Genomic DNA, 21699 nt, shown 5'->3' on the forward strand with positions numbered 1-21699 from the left:
TGTATTTTTTTCTTTTATATATGAAGTTCTGCAATTTGTTTGACAGACGAAATCAAAGAGCACTGTTTTGGGTTTGAAACGAAGTGAAATGAAAAATGAAAATTCCGCTTTTACTTGATTAACCGTTGTAAATCAGTCAGGCGCCTGTCGTCATGCCAAAAATTAACATCAAAAAGTCTCTAAAAGTTTCTAATGAACGTCTGCTGTTACTCTCTTATGAAAGTACGCTTTTCGTTTGTAATGTAGTACAGTCAGAAACAAAAATAGGGTATACTGATCAATTCTAATTTAGATTTCTTTGATGCAAAGGAAACGTAATGCTTTGTTTATCAATGATATATACATTCGATTTGCTTAACTCGTTTCAAAGTTATTGACTAAATAACGCATGAAGTGTGTTTGTGCTCCAGTGGCGGCTCTTGAGGCAAGTCTCGCCGTTAAACATTACATTTTAAAGCGAATAAACACTTTAGCCCTAATTCGCAGATATATCAAGTTATTACAATAAACCTATCAACTTCAGATTAATATGTCATAACATTATACATACCAACTAACATCGATTTATTCCTTTTATTTACACAAACATATTCCATCTATATTCGTCCATTTCGTGTATACATCCATAATAATCTTTTCCATGACAACATGTCCTGTCAATAATAGCGTTCTTTCTTTTAATTATATCTAAGCTATATGCTTAATTATTGCGCCTCTGATCAGTGTTGATAATATAGGTACAGATTAACTATAATAGGGATATATCGCTGTAATTTTATAGCTACAAGGTAAAGTATAGAAAACTTACTTATAGACCCAATACTCTAATAATTCTTGTATATAAAAAAAGTGAAATGATTTTTTTTTAGTTTATCGTCCCACGTTTATGGTCTTTAGGCTAAGGCAAGTGAATGTAGATGGATGATTTGGTGGAATGAGGATGTGCGAGGAAACGGAAGTACCCCGAGAAAACCCACGGATACGATGTCGTTCACCACATTCTTGCATTATAAGAATGACTTCATGTTTTACGTTTTACATTATGTTTTACATAATTCGCAGAAACATTTAAACCATATTTCCTATTGGAGTATATTGTGTAATAATTGCTTATCTCTAAATGTTGATAAATATTCGTTTTTTTTTTTTTTTAAACTATGAATCATACAATAATTAAATAATGTTTGAGATATAAGATTTGGGTGAAGTACTGTTGTTCACGCGATTCGGGAAATTTCTCGCCTCGCCTCCAATATGTTGTCTCGTTTTTGAAAGGAGACCAGAAATGTCTCGTCTCAGCTCGAATTTGTTGTCTCGGTTTCGAAACGAAACCTAAAATTACTCGTCTCATGAAAAAGATTAGTGAGGAGATATACGGAACAAGCAGAACTTTTCCATCGAGATGAGATTATCTTAATTCTTGACTCGTAGCAGTGACGATGCAAGTAGGTGGCAAGGGGGTGGGCTCACCCCTGTTTGTTAACACTGTCCCGCAGTACTCTCCTCAGTATTTTAATGTAAAGAAGTAATATAAAGTCATCCTTTTTAGTGCACACACACACACACACACACACACACACACACACACACACACACACACACACACACACACACACACACACACACAAACACAAACACACAAACATAAAAGCTTCCCCCCAAGCAGGGGCGGATCCAGGACCAACTTCTGGGGAGCGGTGGGTTATCATAGTGCTACTTTTAAGGGCTCTAAACTCTAGGATGGATTATATATATATATATATATATATATATATATATATATATATATATATATATATATATATATATATAAAACAAGAAAGTTTCCTCTTCTGGGGGGGCAATTGCCCCGATCGCCCCCCCTGGATCAGATGCCCCCAAGAAAAAGTAAATCTGGCATCAACACTGTCTCGTAGGTAACCTTACAGCCGGCGGTACAACTTTTGTCTGTCAATGAATTGGTTTTATACACAGGATGTCCCACAAAAGGAGGAAAAAATATTGCTGCGTATTTTCAACTTGTTCCACAACTCCAGCAAATATAAAGAATAAGGAACAATGTATCTTTGAACACAACTCCTCATATCAAAACTGACTGATGCAATGAAAGACTGAAAGATTGAAAAAGGAACTACAGAAAACAAAGGCTACCGACAGAGAGATATGTGAACTTATTTACAAATGGAATAACGAAACTCAACAAAAACTGACCATTCTTCTGCTACGATCTACGTTGGCAGACCTCAGCAGTGGTACCTCGAACCACAGTATCTTGAGAATAGTTTTCTCGATAATATTATGTTTCAACAAGATGAAGCAACGTGTCATTATGTACTTAACAGTCTGCAATAAACGCTTTCGGAGTCACAGGATTGAACTTGTTAAGAACTCGGATCTTTTGCATTTTTCGAATTTCACAACTCCTGGATGTTATGTTTTCAGTTTATCTTAATTATTACCTACCACAATTAGGTATAACAAACAAAATGATATTGGTTTTAATTTCGTAAAAATAAACAAGTAATTATATTACCTTATTTGATTTTAGGACTATCTCTGAAAATAAGTTTTTTTTGCGAAAGGCACATTTAATCTGTTCGTTCTAAATGGGATTCTAGGGAGGCACGGTGCCTCAGCTAGTAGAGCTGTTATCTCTGATGTGTGGAGTCCTTGGTTCGATACCCGGTCAAGTAAGTTTGTGGTGGACGACATCATGTCCGTGGGTTTTCCCGGGGTACTCCCGTTTCCTTCCACATTATTATTCCAACAACTCTTCCATCATCATTCACTTGCCTTAATCATCGTCTCTCTTAGTTTAAAAAGGGCATAATCGTAGGACGTTAAACTAAAATATTTCATTTCATTTTTTAAATTGTTCTCTTTTTTTTTTTCAACTTCAAACTTTGATTGCAGATTGGAATGTTTATTGAGTGATTAGTTTTTAATTCAGTCTTGCCCACAAGACAAGGTAGAGTTCTTCCAATACAAATAGATACCTTAAAATAATAATAATAATAATAATAATAATAATAATAATAATAATAATAATAATAATAATAATAATAATACAACTTTTACGGTATCTTTTCGAGACGAGATAGCCTGAAATCTTGTCTGGTAAAGAAACCCCAATTGAATCTAAATTTTCCATTTAATTGTATAGATAGGGCTTTTGTTACCCGACTTGCGTTCTAATTAAGTTTAGGACACGTAGTCAATTCCCCTGTTTCCTATGTCAATATTTTTTGGCTCTTTATAACGCAGTGCGTTACTTCTGAATTTACGTGCCTCTGCAATTACCTTACAACACTGGTTCCCAACTAATGTGTCACGAAAGTTTAGAGTTTAAAACTCATTAAGCATTTAATAATTAGTCAGTTAGTCAATGTCTCCAGCAGCAGCGACAGTGCTCAGTGCTGTGATACATAGTCACATCTTTGTAGAAAAAATGAAATGAAATTTTGAGTTTTACGTCCCACGATTATGCCGGCAAGGCTAAAGAAGACGATGAAGATGAGAAATGAGTGAAATGAAGAAAGTGGGAGGAAACGAGAGAACCCCGAGGAAACCCACGCACACGGTATTTGTCCACCACAAAGTTCACTTGGCGGAAGCAGGGTTTGAACCCGAGACCCCATGCACCAGACGTGAACGCTCTACCACTGAGCCACCGCGGGCCCCACACTACTTTGTTGAAACTTGCAGGCGTATACTATTATAATTTGAATTATTCTCAGTAGAAAATCAAACAAATATGTCACGATGTCCTCGGAGTTGAGTAAAATGTGTTGCCAGTGAAAAAAATGTTGGTAACCACTGCCTTACAACACTGACTGAAAGCTCAAAACAATATGCTCCCACCAGGTAAACCAGGAACTACACACATCGAAAGGTTTTACGTAGAAATCAGGTGCAGAGGAGCACCTTCGAACTTTGTAAATACATAAATATACGGCTACATACTTAATCAATACATTGCAAAGTGAAATAGTAAACAGTTTCTATTGGACCATTAGTTTTATGCAGTGATTTATTTGTGGATTTTGTAGAAGGGGGGAATTTTATAAAGGATTGCTACTAAAACGTGAAGTTGAATTATTGTACTTTATAACACATTTTATAGCCTATGAAAGGGGTATTTTCCCTGGGAAGACTGAACTAAGAGACAAGGAAGTCAAAACTTAGAAGGGGGGAAATTCCCAGGCTTCCCTGGCTACAAATAAATCCCTGGTTTTATGTATGATTGCGTATAGTCTTATGTTGTATTCCGTGCAAATGAAAAAACTATGTTTCTCTATTTTGTTCAGTATCTGTAAACTGAAAAGTTCAATGCATGGTAGGGCTTATGTAGCCAGCCCTTTCTCACCTTATTACCATATAAAAATCCCTTTAATATTTAAAAATGTAATAATTGGACATATGTGTGTGATATGGAAATAGTATTTGTTTGAAAACTTATTTCCCTAGCTTTTAAGCCCTTCATAGCTTTTTTTTTTTTTTTTTTTTTTTTTTTAATATAAAATCTGAATAGTTGAAAGTATGGTTGGAAACTTATTCCTTTTTCGTATTAAAGATACTGAACATTTAAATGTATGGAATGGAAACAGTCTTCTTCTTCTTTTTTTCCCCCACTTACGTATAGAGACGTGGACATTGAGAAAAGCTGAAATATCCAAGCTGGAAGCATTTGAAAAGTGATGTTGAAGCTGGAAGCATTTGAAAAGTGATGTTGAAGCTGGAAGCATTTGAAAAGTGATGTTGAAGCTGGAAGCATTTGAAATGTGATGTTGAAGCTGGAAGCATTTGAAAAGTGATGTTGAAGCTGGAAGCATTTGAAAAGTGATGTTGAAGCTGGAAGCATTTGAAAAGTGATGTTGAAGCTGGAAGCATTTGAAAAGTGATGTTGAAGCTGGAAGCATTTGAAAAGTGATGTTGAAGCTGGAAGCATTTGAAGAATGCTGCATATATCATGGACCGAAAGGAAAATGAATGAAGACGTTAGAGACCTGCACGGGCCGAATGTTTCGGCCCGAGCCCAATCCAGCCCGAATGTACCTTGGCCCGGCTCAGTCCGGGCCCGAAAAGTTTTGGAGATTTTCGGCCCGAGCCCGGTCCGACCCGATAAGTTTTTTTAAAATTCTTGGCCCAAGCCCGATAAATTTTAAAAGTTTTTGGCCCGACCCCGGCCCGATATATATATATTTTTTTTAAATTTAGGTCGAGCCCCAATCTTTCACAAAATTTAGTATTAAACTTGACCTAACCCTCAGAAACATTTTCTAACCTCTGGTTCACAACCTGACGCTTGCCTCCCGAATGGTACCATTGTCTCCAAGAACTTTGCCTGTTATCAAGAGAACAAAAACTCCATTTCCTGTAACAAAAATCTAATTTAATTGATTTTTAATATAAAGTGAAGATGGCAATATTGTTTAGCGACAGGCTAAACTTTCCCATCTCTTCTTGTCATATTTTGGGTTCAGTGAAGGTCAAGGTCAGAGCTCAATTTTCCGCGCAATGCCTGCAATTCTCTATAGTGAAAGTGGAGCCGCTAAGCAACACAAAATGTAAATAGCTATTGCATTCTTTGTAACATTTTTCACGGGTACACTTCTTCAACGTTTGGCTTTATTCCAATTACCGTTTAACCAAAGTCAATAATTATTCAAGAATTGCAATTAACCGGCCCCAGCCCGGCCCGACCTGAAGAGAAATCAGTGTCGGCCCGCACAAGCCCGGTGCGGCCCAAAGAAATAACAGAGTCGGCCAGCCCAAGCCCGGCTCGTGCAGGTCTCTAGAAGACGTACTAAAGGAAGCTAATGAAAGACGACAGATCATGAAAATAATAGGAATAAGAAGAAACAGCATACTTGGCCATCTTATTCGGCACTCCGATTGGATCACCGTTCTGATAGACGGAAAGGCAGAAGGAAAACCAGGAAGAGGAAGACGAAAGATAGAATATCTAGTTGCAGTTATGAAGAAGAGACCTTATCAAAGTATAAAACAGCTCTTCCAAGCGAGAGAAAAGTTTTAAATTTTCCATGTTGCTCACCAATCTATGATTGAGGTGAACAAGAAGATTGTCATATATGAAATATAAGTATCTGTCTCTACTTTTAAAATAAAAATTCTATCATCTTACAATTTGGAATGGAGAAGGGTCTTATAGTCTTAATTTTAGCAATCAATTTTGGAAGTACTTGGTAAAAATTCTTGGAACTACTTCGTTTATGCTAGAGTACAGTATTTATTCATTTACTTTTACTATACTTGTTAGCAGTATTTCCAGATTCAGCTGAAGCCATTAACTGAAAATTAAGAGTAAAACGTAGAAAGGAGTTCTGTAAACAAGTCGGCCAGATATTACGTTTAAAGTATTAAATACACCACTTCAACATTTGTATTGAAAAAAACAAAACTGAAAAAACTCCAATCAAGCTGGGCATCATGCGGAATTCGAAATCGAGACTTCTCGATATTAAGGTGAGAACTCCATCTATCCGCCACAAATGCCACCTGTTTACTTTATTAGTTCAATGAATGATTCCATGAATTTCAGACGCTACCACTATTCCACTGCATGTCAAAGGGATATCCAATAGTTACTCATTAGGCCTGGAACTTCATTAGTACGGTATAAAGAAGTTGATCAGATTCAGAGCGAGTCTTGAGAGAACTTTAGAAGCGAAGAGAAGAAAACTTACTAACAATTCGTGTCTACAGCATTCTGAATTTGTATGAAGCTTTCTTCCTGAATCTTACATTTGGACGGGTTATAGTTAGAATGGTGCAAGTCAATTTTTCAAAAAGAGAGAGAGAAGACAGATCTAGATAATAATAATAATAATAATAATAATAATAATAATAATAATAATAATAATAATAATAATAATAATAATAATAATAATAATAATAATAATAAAACGTAGATCAGACCTTTCTTCAACGACCAACAGATGGCAGCGGAAGTTCGACTTGACTTTGAGCTTAGCGCCCCTTTCAGCAGCGACGTTATATGAGACATGAACCTACAGATATGGGATCCGAATATCTGATTGACCACAGGCCATACTTCTCCAGAACTGTAAGGCCCATTATTTCTGATTCCGAAAGCCTGCGAAACGAATACTTCTACGCATTCGTTCCTATTCCCATTACCGACTCCTACACCAAATTTGGTACAATTTTCTCTGAGTGACATCGCGCCCTTCCCTCGTTAGACTATTGTTACTTTTAACTCGTCCATTTAAAATTTTACCGGTGTGACTTACCTCAAGATCCACCACTGGGATATCAGCTGAATACACTAAAAGCTCTACCACAAACAACCGAGATGCAGAACGTTATTTGCATACTGACGTGAAGTTTTCTAAGTATTTGTATACACCTGTATATTTGTAAAATAGTATTGTCACGGGTTGGTAAGAAGTCTTGACTTCATTATCCAATTGTATGCTACTAGATCTTTCCGTACACTGAATTATGAGACGGTTGTTTTAAAATGGATGGGCCTTATGCAGAGTCATTCTGACGCGTGATTAGTACCATACTAAAGAGTTCGACTAACATATATTTCTTGCAGTAGTCAGGCCTTTAGTATGACTCTAATCATACGTAAAAAACACTCTGCATAAGGTCTAATATATATGTTTACTGACCTAAATCGTACGTACTTTGCCATAGTGGAGAATTTTTCATATCTGGTGTAACGCAGGGGTGCCCACAAGGGGGGGCTATGACGCAAACTGCGTCATTGAAATATTTGGGGGGGGGTAAAAATCTATATAAATATGTTTGAGAGGGTGTAAAAATTAATCGAAAAGATTTTTTTTCATGGAAGAGCACCTACGGATAGACATTTGAGGGGGGGTGCGTCATGAACATGAGGGGGGTGGGCACCACTGTGTAACGATACGGAATTTTGATTATTTTCGAGAAATGATAACCTTTGCTCTACTTAGCCTCACTCAACCTCACGTTCACGCCATTAACCTCGCAACACACACACACACAACATTTTTTCGACATGCTCACTCGACCTCACAATCACATCATTCCGAGATCATGTAATTTCATTCCATATCAGTTTGTATCAACGCAACACACAATTTGCGTTTTAGTTTACAACATTGGATGTCACGTACTGCTACTGAGTTTAAAATATGACGTTAGTGACGCAAATTTTGCTTTTTGCAATCATCTATCCTATTCATTTTTTCCACCTACAAACTCACCACCGAAAGTTCTTAAAGCATATTTTGCGTCACGTTGCAGATCACAGAATTTGCGGAGACATACAGAATAAGGCCAACACGCAATTTTGTAACGTTAAGGTGGAAAGAGTTGGGATTTAAGCTTTTCTTTCTTGAGCAAGACATTATAGAAAAATAAACATTTACCATAATAAGATATACAAAAGCACATTTGTCCTGCAATAATAAGATTCAGTGTTTCATGTAATTCTGCGTACGGAACTAAGCTCTTGAGTTTGGAAACCTTTGATCAGGGCCGTACTCAAGGCCATCCCCCTAAATTTTCGCTGTCCCCCTGAAATTTTCACGGTAGGCTTGCAAATGAACTATAATACGATTATAAACTATAGTATGGTTGGATCGGGTCCCCCTAACTTCAGCCCCCCCCCCCCTAATTTTTGGGCTGGCTATACTGGCCTCCTCAAAGGGCGGGGCATTTGAATACGGACTCACCAAATCACGACTTTGTGATTCTACAAATTTTAATATAAGTTATCCTCATATTGAATTTGGATCCCCCCCCCAAAAAAAAAACTTTGAACTCCCCTCTTTCGGAATTAATTCCTGGGTACATGTCTGTCTTTGACCACTGCAACACGTTCGTGAGAATTCAAAGAAATACAATGGAATGATTTAGGAATTACCTAGGTATATTGAGAATCGAGACACACGTGTGGAGCACGGTTTGCATGAAGAAAAAGATATCCCAAATTCTTATGTTTATTGTAGAATTACTATTATTGAGTATTAACTATCATGAACATTAAAAAATGGTGTAAATATGTATACCTTTTAATTTTTAATTAATTTTCTCAATCTAGCAGGTTAACTCTTCAATTATTACAAGCAACAATACTGAACATACCTCCAAGAACCTTTTTTGTATTTGTTTGCATTTTGGCTCCTAGTGGAGGTCTTAGCCACATGATTTTTGCTAGTAAATCCGTGTACATTTTACAAGGATCATTTCACGTGATAATAAAACGAATATCGTTATTTCTATTTTCGTATATTTTTAAAAGTACAAAGTAAGAAAACAGTTTCTTTTTCTAAAACATGTGTCAAGGACATTGAGGTATCCAAAGCGCCATGGATATTACCGTAAAATACCATAATTTCAAAGTACTGTATACGAAAAGTAATTAAAACTTCTCTTCTTAATTTTGTCAATAGCCGTATGACTGACGCGTGTATCTGTGATGCATCTAGTGTCAGGTTTGATTTGCACCAAGGCATTTTATTTATTTATTTATTTTTATCAAAATTTGCAGCCTACAACATGCAAGTCCAATTTACACTAGAATAATTAACAATCAAGCATTGTTATATTTCCTGCAACTGACCCCAAAATTTCACTAGTTTGTTGAGTGTGCAATTCGTATGACAGAAATTATGTGATAAGATTAATTTAGTTATATTAAAGGAAGTGCCAACCACATTTGTTTTATGCATTTGTTTTTCGCTTCTATTTTTTTCACTTTTCTTTTTCTTTTTTCTTTCTTCTTTTTCCAAAAAATACACTCAAATACACTCAGTGGGTGCAAATTGTGCTACTTTGAATGCACACAAACACACACACACACACACACACACACACACACACACACACAAACTATTGTTATTGTATTGGTTTATTTCTGAAGAACAAAGTAAAAAAACAAATAACAATCTACATTAGTCAATCAGCCAATGCGAAAATTTCCTTGGATTTTCACGTTTTATCGAAAAATTCCCTTTTCGAAAAATTTACCTACGAAATTTCCCTACATTAGGGAAATTTCCCCGAAACTAAGAACACTGCACTCACAGCAGTGACGGCTCTTGAGGTAAATCCAATGGTAGACTTTTTTGATTGAAACTAAGGGAATAAAACTTAACCTAATTGTTTTATATAGGAATTAGTAAGTTTACATTAGGTAAGTTTTTTCCATTAGTATGGGAAAATAAAAAAGTTTATTTCTTTTTTATCGATTGTACTTCCTTCAAGAGCTGCCATTGCAATTAACAATATTAGCAAACGGGAAATGATGTGTCCAGAACTTGTGTTTTGGGGTAACATCTGCCTGGGAGAACTGTGATAAAACCCTGGAATAATTTGTTAGAGTAGGCAACCTTTGGAATCGAAATGCTCTGACGGCCCAACTGCAAAGCGACTTCGCTCGTGGTTATACGATTAGTATAGGGTAAATTTGGCGCGGGGAACCCGATTCGACTCCCGGTGGGAGCTCATATGATTCGGACTTCAAGTTAAACTCTTAAGTACACGTCTAATGTCAATGCTGAAAAAGGAAGTTAAATCTCACCAACGTTCTAAGCACTAGTCCAGTGGTCCACAACCCTTTATCATTGGCGACTCACTTTACCAAATACCCACAACATCGCGAGGTATTTGCTTGATTACTGCATTAATAATGAAAATTTAAATAGTATAAAACTATGAGTTTCTGCAGTGTAGTGACTCCACTGTAGAATACTAAGCGTTGTTCCTGTCGCTGTGGGCGTTGACTGGTACAGTCTTAAATCCCAAAATTTCGCTACACACCCTGTGACTGCGTGACTCACCAGTGTGTCGCGATACACCGGTAGTGAACCCTTGTTTGTTTTCAATTTTGATTCAGCGTTGTGAGGCAATTGAGGAACCAGATGCGGATCTAGAATGTGAAAACTGGGGGAGGGCATCCCAGGCACGTATCAAGGGGGGTATAGGGAGGCCGGGCCCCCAAAACTTTTTGCCGGATCTCCAAAATTTTCACGGTAGGCTTGCAAATGAACTATAACATGGTGATGAACTATAATGTGGTTGGATCGGCCCCCCTAACTTCAGCCGGCCCCCTACATTTTTGGGCTGGCTAGGGGCCTGGGCCAGCCAGAATGCAGACTATGGTAAGTATATCATGAGATTGCTATAAACTACCAAATATATAAAAAATAATAGTTTAAATTATTTTTGTCACTATAAAACTGGTGACCCTAGCCTCCCCGGCCCCAGGCTACATCCGCCACTGTAAGGAACTGAGGTAAAGTAGCGAACTTAAGTTTAGCAAGTCAGAAACAGCTAGAAGGAATGTCGATGTATACTGATTGACCACAGATCACCAGATTAATAATCTTTGGCTATCCATAGTTCTTTCTGGATTTTAATCAAGAGTTTTAATGTTAGATCACGTTATATTCTGTTACAGTTTCTAACATATATTCCCACTATCAGTGAATATTCTATTCAATTTTATTTATTTTTCCCCCTAAAATCGTAAAAAAAAAAAAAAAAAAAAAAAACTATCCTTTAATTTTCTTTAATTATAATTAACATGATCAAGACTTCCTGCTTGTTCCTGGTGTATCCCCACTCGCTGTCACTCACACACCGTCTCCCTCGCCCCCCGAATGTATCCAGTGCAACATTTCGTAGCTAAAAATGGATCCCATGATCAAACGCCTCAAAACTTCACATTATTCCGCTTTCCTGAACTGGCCAGCAGATGTCATTAGCCTCTTCTTGAGAAGGTGGAGTCTACGACCGGAAGTGGGCGGAGCATATAAAAGGGTGGAAAAGACTTGCAGAGTAATTCCGTCCCCCCGAACCCTCCCTTTTATGTTAAAAGCCCTGCAGCGTTGCATTGCAAAATTTGAAATCGATCTCGAAACGCTGCAACCCTGAGCTGGCGAGGCGTGGTTACTTCGTCAAAGAAGGACGAAGCGGGGGAAAGAGGGCGCGCGAAAACCAGTTTGAAGGGGGTGGCTCTTGGCTAAATGTGGATGGACTTGCATGCATACAGGGTTACCAGGCAAATAACTTCAGTAATGCATTTCCGGTAACAGAAGTAGTAATAGGTACATATACTATTGTGTTCTGGCAACCCGTTCTTCCTTACCTTGCCTCATTGCCTTCACGCAGATATAAACGACAAACTTTTTTCTTTCTTTCGTTTTTTTTTTCCCTCAAAGAGCGAAAAGATCATTTAAAATTTTATATCGCTTCTAAGTCGATCAAAATGTCATAAAACAAGTTCATACCCAATTTCAATATTCGTGTAAGAACCACCGGAAGAAGAGTTAGCATTATTTATTCCTTTTTTTTTTTTAAATCAATTCGCGAAGGAATTTTTAATAAGAGAAGTGCAATGGAGATTTGTCTTAACACAACAAATTTATTTACTTTTTAAATACGTATAATACTATCCCACGAATGATTATGAGTTACACAACAGTTTAATTTATTATTATTATTATTATTATTATTATTATTATTATTATTATTATTATTATTATTATTATTATTATTATTATTATTATTATTATTATTATTAGATCCATGCCTTTTTTGTTCCGCATATATCTTCACGTTTGCTCCATATAAACAATTTTATTCCCTATATACGTAATGTCATTGCAAGAAGTTATGAATATTGCTAGCACATACTTTATAATAGGGATATTATATATCTTTCGATTTTAGAATCTTTTGGATCAATGACAAACATTTATTAATTTAGAAAAGGATATATGATTATTAAGATATTGGGACAGTTTAAGGACAGGTTGTGGACATTCGCCAAATAATAATGCTTTCCAAGGTTTTCTTAAAATAAATAACCTGGAGTTTTTCTTTAATATGAGCGATATTACTATTTTTGTTGATTGGTTGATTATAGAGTTTTGATGTTCCTTTCAGCAACAAGGCTATATGAGACGTCTGGCGTACACACATAAATTTTTGTTGGGAGGGATCTAATACTATAAGACATTATGTCTATGTTATTGAACAGGTGTTATTCTGTGTCCGAAAAGACTATAAGTAATTGTTAAGTACCGTCAGTTATATTCTATTTTTCTTTTTTTTAAAAAAAATAGACTTTAGTATATGAAAAGCAAGCGTACAGATAAAAATGTAAGATCATATCTTTTGGCTATAAGGTTACATCAATAATTTCTCTGCTAAGTGAGTATTATTGTTTTCTTATTAAGAAAGTGTACTAATGTTTTCTGGAGTTACGAAGTTTTGGGGGCGCGGCTCAGACACGGGGGCCCACCGCATGGGTGCGCCCCTGTGAGAACTAAATCTACAGTCTAACATGAGTCCGAACCACAAATATTCCCATCATGATATTGTTTTTGTCGTGAGCGAACATAACAATTATACACACCCCCTCCAGATGAGTGAATGGTGGGAGAGCATGAACCCATGATAAAGTTCTATGAATATGTTGTCATTTTCCGTATTTAAAAATATCTATTCGAATGTCTTGAGGAGAATATTTTAAATGTTCATTAAGGAGCAACAAGGAATTACAAACACATATTGTTTCCTACAAAACGAAACGAGGCAGAATTTACGTGGCACGATGAAGGGTGCCAATTTCTATCTAAATTTTGGGGGGGGAGGGCATCAGATGCAGAAAGCATATATTAGGATTTTAAGACAAATTGCATTCAAATTATGCCAAATATTGTAAATTTACAAATACCATGAACTTTGAGGGGCTTCGGCCCCCCAGGATCGGCGCCCTTGGGCACGATACAAATCGAGACAGAGCTCTCCCTGTACAAATAGGTGTACAATTCGAGATGAGACAGCATTTTTACGATATCATTTCGAGACGAGATATCCCCAGAACTTATCTCGTTGGCAACGCTTCAAATACACAAAACAAAACAAAACAAAACAAAACAAAACAAAAAAAATGAAAGCTCCATTTTGACTTTTCTCTAACATTTTACTAACTTCACATATTATTATTGGTATCTTTTAATACCTAAAGGAGCTTGAGTCCCCTTAATTCCCTTGGGGGCACTGGCACTGTTGTTCTTAACTATAAACTAACTGAGGTGTATGGAACCTGCAGGTTCGGTGCCGCATTCATAGAAGTTCTCCATTGACTTGTGTTCTTAGCCAACTGGATCCAGTTTCTACTTTGTATTCCTATTTCTGCGAGATTAATTCTCTCATATGTGCCTAGGTCTTTTTATTTATTTTTTTTTTAAACATTAAGTTTCCAGTTAAAATGTTTAAAAGCGTTCCTACTTTCATTCATTCTGACTACTTGACCTGAGGAGATCCCTAGTTAGGTAAACAGTATAAATTTTGCAGTTTCTCGTTATGAGGTTTCCGCCATTCCCAATTCTCGTTCCTCTTAGGTCTGAATCTTTGTGTCTCAGGATCTTGCTCTCAAATACTTTTAGTCTATGTTCTTCTCTCAGAGTGAGTGATCATATTTTGCAACCATACTGTACTGTACAGCAGACATAATTATCATTTTATAGACATAACGTCATTTCAGGTTATGCCAAAGGGAGGCAGTCCGCCGATATAAGACTTCAATGTTTTGTATTAATATTAACATAGACTACAATTCATCAAAAATCATATGTTTCTCAAACATTGTCCCCCTCCCCTTGCCCTTCTCAAATGACGCCCCTGTAGAATTTGGACTGTATAAAAACAGAAATTCCCTGCTTTCAATCAATATTTAAGTTCTTCGTGGTTTTGGTCTGTTAATGTTGTTCCTAGAATTCGAAAATGTCTTCTTTGTTGAAAATATTACTTAATATTTTAACTTATCTACAAAATGCAATGTTATGGTCACGGCAAATTTCCATAGGTTTGTTTAAAGGGACAAGTTTTGCCGATAGATGGCACTACAGTCTTCATATCTCTCCCATGCATTTTTTTTTTTACCATTCACAAAAAAATCACGATCTCTCTTACAAATTTTAACCTAGAGACTTCAAACTTTTAGAAAGGGAACTTCATAATCTATCGAAGGCAATAATCCGTGCCGATTTTTTATTTAGAATTTTCTTCATTGTTGAAATGGCTTGATTGTTGAAATGGAGATCCAAACCTTTAACAATAGAATTGTTTCAACAATGAAGAAAATTCTAAATAAAAAAATCGGCACGGATTGTTCCCTTTAATAGGTTATGAAGTTCCTTCTCTAAAAATTTAAAGTCTCTAAGTTGAAATTTGTAAGAGAAATTGCAAATTTTCGTGAAAGATAAAGAATACATGAGAGAGATACGAAGACTGTAGCGACATCTATCGGCAAAACTTGTCCCTTTACACTAACCTGCGTTCTCAAACAGTTGCAACGTTTCAGATTATGTCAGGATGTGTGTGTGTGTGTGTGCAAGTGTTCATCAACCTAAAAATGACTCTACTGTCCTAAACTAATCTCCTATCAAACTGAGATCATCAGCAGAAGTCATAACCCGAGGAGTGCTATTCAGCTCTAAGCGATTGTTGTTGTCTTTAATTTTTATTATAGCGTATTCCAGAACAAAATTGAATAATAATAGGAATAATAAATCTTGTTTTAGTCCTTCTCGATGTTAAAGCTACGGCTCACACGATGGCTCAGTGATAGAGTTCTTACTTCTGGTGTGTGAGGTCCCTGGTTCGATCCCCCGCCACGTAAGTTTATGGTGGATAACATCGTGTCTCTGGGCTTTCTGTGGGTACTCCTGCTTCCTCCCACATTCCCATTCCAATAATTATTTCATCATCATTCACTTGCCTTAATCATCCATCTCCCTTAGCCTAAAAGGACATAATCATAGGACGTTAAACTGAAAGATTTCATTTTTACTTTTCGATGTGAAGTCTCGTGGACAAATAGTTTCCTACTCGGACTTTACTTTGGGTTTCATTTAGATAAACAGATATTTATTAATTTAACTAACTCTTTTGATATACTAAATTTAGGGACGTTATTTGGGGAGGACAGCAGGGGACAATTGCTCCCTCGTGAATTGCAGATGCTTTTTAACAAATTGTATTCTAATATACTAAGCGTATGGCTACTCAAGAATACGTTTCCGATGCGTTACCCCCCGAACGTGGCTATTCGGTAATTTTACTTTCGCCAGAGTCATAATTCATACTGTGAGCCAGTCAGGGTTTCCAGGCCTTACTGCCACACCCTAAGGGTTAGGGTATTTGAGAATGCGTTTTCGAAGCGTTACTCGCCGTAGTAAACGCGACTAAGGTGGATATTTGTTAAATTTACTTTATCCAGAGCTATAAATCATACTGCGAACCAGTCAGGGTTTCCAGGTCTTTTATGCTAGGTCCAGGTCTATAGTAACAGAGTTCCAATACTCTGCACAAAGCATCTTCCAAGCAGCTGTTTCTTGCTAAAATCCCCTTGCCTAGCAACATGTCTTTCCTTTTTCTTTTTCTTCCTTTAGACATCTTTTAAACAGCAGGCGGTCTATTGTTCCGAAATGTACCAAATACGCTCGAGCTAACGTTTTCTCCGCGTTTCTATTGCTTTCGCGTTTGTGATTAACCATCTACATTTAAATACATGGTCAGCGTGTTTCAAGCGTACGCATGAATAATAAAAACGCATGGCGAACGCTTATGAATAGTCATGGGCTTATTCTCATTCATGCGAATCACGAGAAATAACCCTATTGTGTTACATAGATTTCAATTGAGTTGAGATGATTTTGAGTTTAGTGTCTTTTTCACCAGCGAGACTATATGAGACGTGGACCTACTGATTAACATGAAATCCGAACAGTATGTGCATGAGCTCCTGCCGGGAATCGAACTCGAATCTCCTGTCAAAGGCGCTTACACGCTAACCACTTAGCCAAGAAGGCAAAATTTGAAATGGCGCTACTGACCAATTTGGCAAGTATGATGTACCTAAGTCTAATGTTTTCTTCCTAACCAAGTCATTGGCCTTTCTGAATACAATAAATAATTTATGTACTGCGACACTGTATTTCCATTTCTTCTCAAGTATTTGGCGAATGGTAAATATCTGGTCAATAGTTGATCGATTCCGTCTAAATCCGCATAATCTCCAATAATTTCATCTGTGTATAAGATCAACATTGCCAGTGAAATTAAAGTTATAAGATCAATATTGCTTGAATTTGTTATACTGTGTACAAATATAGGCCATAGCTTATAGCTATAGCTAGTTATTATTATTCCATAATAATAATAATAATAATAATAATAATAATAATAATAATAATAATAATAATAATAATAATAATAATAATAATAATAATAATAATAATAATAATTATTATTATTATTATTATTATTATTATTATTATTATTATTATTATTATTATTATTATTATTATTATTATTTTATTATTATTATTATTATTATTTACATATTTATATAAAACCACCAGACCACTTGGTCTAAGAGCTCATTTGAGAGCTTAAACCTGCTCCAGCGCCATCTACTGGCGGCCAGCTGAACTACGTGCAATCTAGCGGTGAGCACGTCGTCAGCGCACAACGACGCCCTATCCGTAACAAGAGCATGAACAGCTTTCTAGACCTAGTTAGTGGCTGCCACGTCTTGTTTTCACGTGGCTCCCCAGTTTGCCTCACAACGCTGGATGAACGCCGAAAATTGGGAAGCACCAGCCGGACATGAGGCCAACGCTCTAACATATTTATATTCATATAGTGATATACAGGGTGTTAATGAACTATACCGACAAACTGTAAGATGTGATTCCTCACATCAAAATAAGTGCATAGTTTCAAAGCTAGGACTGTCCAAAATCGCGAAAAACCCGAATTTCAAGGGGCCCTATTTCGAATTCGAGAGACTGTGGATGGTGGTCCTTCTTATTGTAATGGAAGTCACGCATACGATGCGTATTTCATTGATGTTTAATGGCTGTACAGATTATTCCCTACAGGGTCAAATTCCCAGACATCTCATCAAGCGAATTTTGAGATATACTCTGAGTTTATGATTGGTCCATAGCAGGCAAACGATAAGCCTTGATAACAATGAACACGGAATCCTTTGGGGCGATATCGGAAGTGTTAAGGATCGTCAGCATCACGGTCTCTCATACTCGGGAAAACGCATGCTGCGATGTTTTCTTTCACGCTTATAAGTGAAGAAAACGTGAAACGTACAGTGAAAAAATACATATCATTACATATTACTCCGAACACAAAGAAACATGGAGCTGCCGGTTCCTAACACTTCGGCCTTCCCTCCAAAGCATTGGAAGTCCATTGTTTTCAAGATTTACATCCTGCCTACTTTGGACTCTTCTTCAAATCAGGGTATATCTGAAAACTTACACCCTGTAGGGAATACCCTCTACACCTATTGACAATTGATGACATATGCACTTTTGGATTGTATATGCGTGACTTCCTTTACGCTGATAAGAACCACCATCCTCAGTTTCTGGAATTCGAAATAGGGTCTCTTGAAATTTAGCTTTTTCTCGATTTTGGACAGCCCTAGCTCTGAAAATATGTACTTTTTCGCCATAGGCCCATGTGAACTTTTTCTCTTATTTTGATGTGAGGAATCACCCCTTACAGTTTGTCGGTATAGTTCATTAACACCCTGTATATATAGTCATATTTATGTACAGTATACATTTAATGTTTCGCGTACAGAAAGGGTTATATTGATTTTCATGGAATGGATGTATGATGTTCATGAAGATCCTACATTTCTGTGTGAAATACAAGGCATTGATTCCCTACCACAATTTACTTTCAAAGTCAATGATGTATTATTCGGAGGTTTCTACATTCAGCATCGTTGTGGCTTGGTTCTCGGTAGCAGCTTTTCTTTTCTTTTCTTCTTCTTCTTTTTTTTAATACAGTAATGCGTCTCACGTAGCCTTTCTGCCGAAAAGAAACGATTTACTGCAAACAAACAAGCTGTAATCTGGATGTTTGGTTTATGTAAAATAAGCATTCCTTCTCACTCCAAAGCTATATGAGATATGAGTCTATAGTTGAATCTTATTACGCATGTATTTCCACCAGAAATTTAATTCCGGGCTTTATAACATGAAAGCTGGAATGTAAATTATTTGACCGTGAAGAGCACTGATCTGGCAGTGATGCTCTGAGTTGATGCATGCAGATTTTTTTCTTTATTATACCGGATGTTTCAGATAAAATATTCCGTGTTAATAAACCACAAATAACTGGAGAAAAAATGTGAGGAAGCGAATAATGGAGAAAGAAAAACGTCAAAGGGTGTATCGAATAGAGCGTTCTGCTTGCTTCGCCAGGCTCCTCTCCTTCCCTGAGAAGTTACCCAAAAGTTTTAAATGGCAAACTATGTCATCTGAACGTCATTGAAAAGGCTACGGAAAAACAAACAACCTTTGTACGAGGAGAAAAAGTTTTTCGTATGACGCAGCTATAAGGAAATGGCTATTATTTAGAGATATGTGTGAATTTTTGTATAATCAAATAAAATATTCAACGCTTATAAATTACAAACGGCTGGAAGCGGAAGTTTGAAACAAATAGTGAAATGGGCCGCGGTGGCGCAGTGATAGAGCGTTCACCTCTCGGATTCCCGCACGGATCGGGGAGTTCTCCCTGCCATACTGAAATCTCCATCATGGATCCGTGAGGTCACACGAAAAATTTTGCATGGAACCGTATACCATCTGATACATATTGAGAAGACAATGGAAATCAACTTTCGTGGGGGGCCGCGGTGGCTCAGTGGTAGAGCGTTCACCTCTGGTGTTTGGGGTCCCGGGTTCGATCCCAGCCCTCGCCAAGTGAACTTTGTGGTGGACAAATACCGTATGCGTGGGTTTTCCCGGGATTCTCCCGTTTCCTCCTACTTTCTTAATTCCACCATTTCATTCATTACTCATCATCAGCGTCTCCTTTAGCCTAGCCGGCATAACCGTTGGACGTAAAACTCAAAAATTTCATTTCAACTTTTGTGAGAAGCGTTTTTCATGTTGGGTATTACTCAAGAAGATTCGGCAGATACTTCTTGCCTCGGTGTAACCATATTTCCACTGCTCCATGTCATATTTACGTTATATGGTGGCCATTAGGTAAACGGCACCGAAGTAAAAATACAAAATTTGTTTTCTACGTTCGTTTCAATGATGTATTAGATGACATACCTTACCAAATCAAACCACTTTGCGTAACATCCCATTTAAGGGATTGAGCCGCTCCAACGCCATCTGTCCGTGGCCGGCTGAACTTCATCTAGCGTAGCAACGAGCGCGCTGCTTTGCCCTGTCACTAACCGGTGTATCGGAAGAAGCTTACTACACCTAGTGACCGTCATGTCTTTCATTCACATAACTCCTCAGTTTGGCTCACGACGCTGGGCGGAAGACGGCATACCTTGCCATTTTAAAATCTTCCATGGTCTCCCAGGATCCCACGATACAGGGATCTATGGGACAAGCAGAACAATACATTGGATGCGCCCTCTGACATTTTCCTATCTGAGTTTTTTTTTCTTTCTCTCTTTAGCAGTTTCTGACTTATAAGCACTAGACATTTTATCTAAAACATCCTGTAGATATTTACACGGAAGGATACATGTCGTTTCACAGTACGCTATAATACCCTACTATCATATATTTTTTTTAAATCGTTATTTTTAAAAAAATCCAGAAGTCACACCTCTACGGCGATTTAGAACATTATATCCCCTAACAAGTAGATATTATGCATACAGTATAACAATAATATAACTGAACATCTGTAAGTAACGTTAAGGATAAACTAAAGGAAATATCTTCAAAGACAAAACGAAGAAAATTATAAGAAATGCTCACGAGAGAGAAAACAAAAGTAATGGAAATACAAATAGTAGATTATTATCAATTCCATAAACGATGCTCTTTGGAGTTCCAGAAGATACATCGTCCTGGAGATGCAAACCACTTTTCTACACAAAGAACTAGGGAGAAGGTAAGAAAAAGGACTCACATAAGCAAATTCTTATCTTTCCCATAGAGGGACTCGAACCATTATATTTGAGTTTACATGCGAGGCAAACTTTTTTCCCCCAACTTTGGTAACAGGTTAACATTATTCCAATCTATAAATCTGGCACTAAAACTGATGTATGTTCCTATAGACCCATGTCTCTTCTCTCTCTCCGTTGTCAATTCTATGCGAGAAAATCATTAAGGACAGACTTTACAAGTTCACAGCTCCTTATTTGAACATTGTACTGCATGGATTCCTGCAACAAAAATCATGTCTTACCAACCTATCAGAATTTCTTATTCATGCTATAAACTGTACTTCAGAAACCTCTCAACTGGATGTAATATACTTAGATTTCACCAAAGCTTTCGAGAAAATTAACACCCATATTCTTTTTTTTTACAAGCTATCCAACAGATTTAATCTTCATGGCAAATTCCTGTCTTTACTAATAGATTATTTTACTAATCGTATGCAACGTGTTGTTATGCCAGATGCTTCATCCAAATTTGTCCCAGTTCTTTCTGGAGTTCCCCAGGGTATTGTTCTAGGACCACTGCTATTTCTTCTTTACATGGATGATCTCCCTTCCTTCCTGTCTTTACCATCTATGGCCATTCTTTTCTTTCCTGATGATTGTAAAATTTTCCATAAAATCTCTACCATAGCTGATGCCCTAGTACTTCAACAATTCTTACTAAACTTACAGACTGGTGTACG

At 37.0% G+C, this 21699-nt stretch overlaps 1 long non-coding RNA gene across 2 annotated transcripts in view; it reads left to right on the top strand.

Annotated features, from left to right (window-relative positions):
- Positions 1–21699, top strand: part of LOC145667512 (uncharacterized) — a 96088-nt gene that overhangs the window by 61041 nt on the left and 13348 nt on the right. The gene's annotated exons all lie outside the window — the stretch shown is intronic.

This window comes from Thermobia domestica, chromosome 13, assembly GCF_964235325.1.
Source record: "Thermobia domestica chromosome 13, izTheDome1.hap1.1, whole genome shotgun sequence".
NCBI classification, from domain to species: Eukaryota; Metazoa; Arthropoda; class Insecta; order Zygentoma; family Lepismatidae; genus Thermobia; species Thermobia domestica.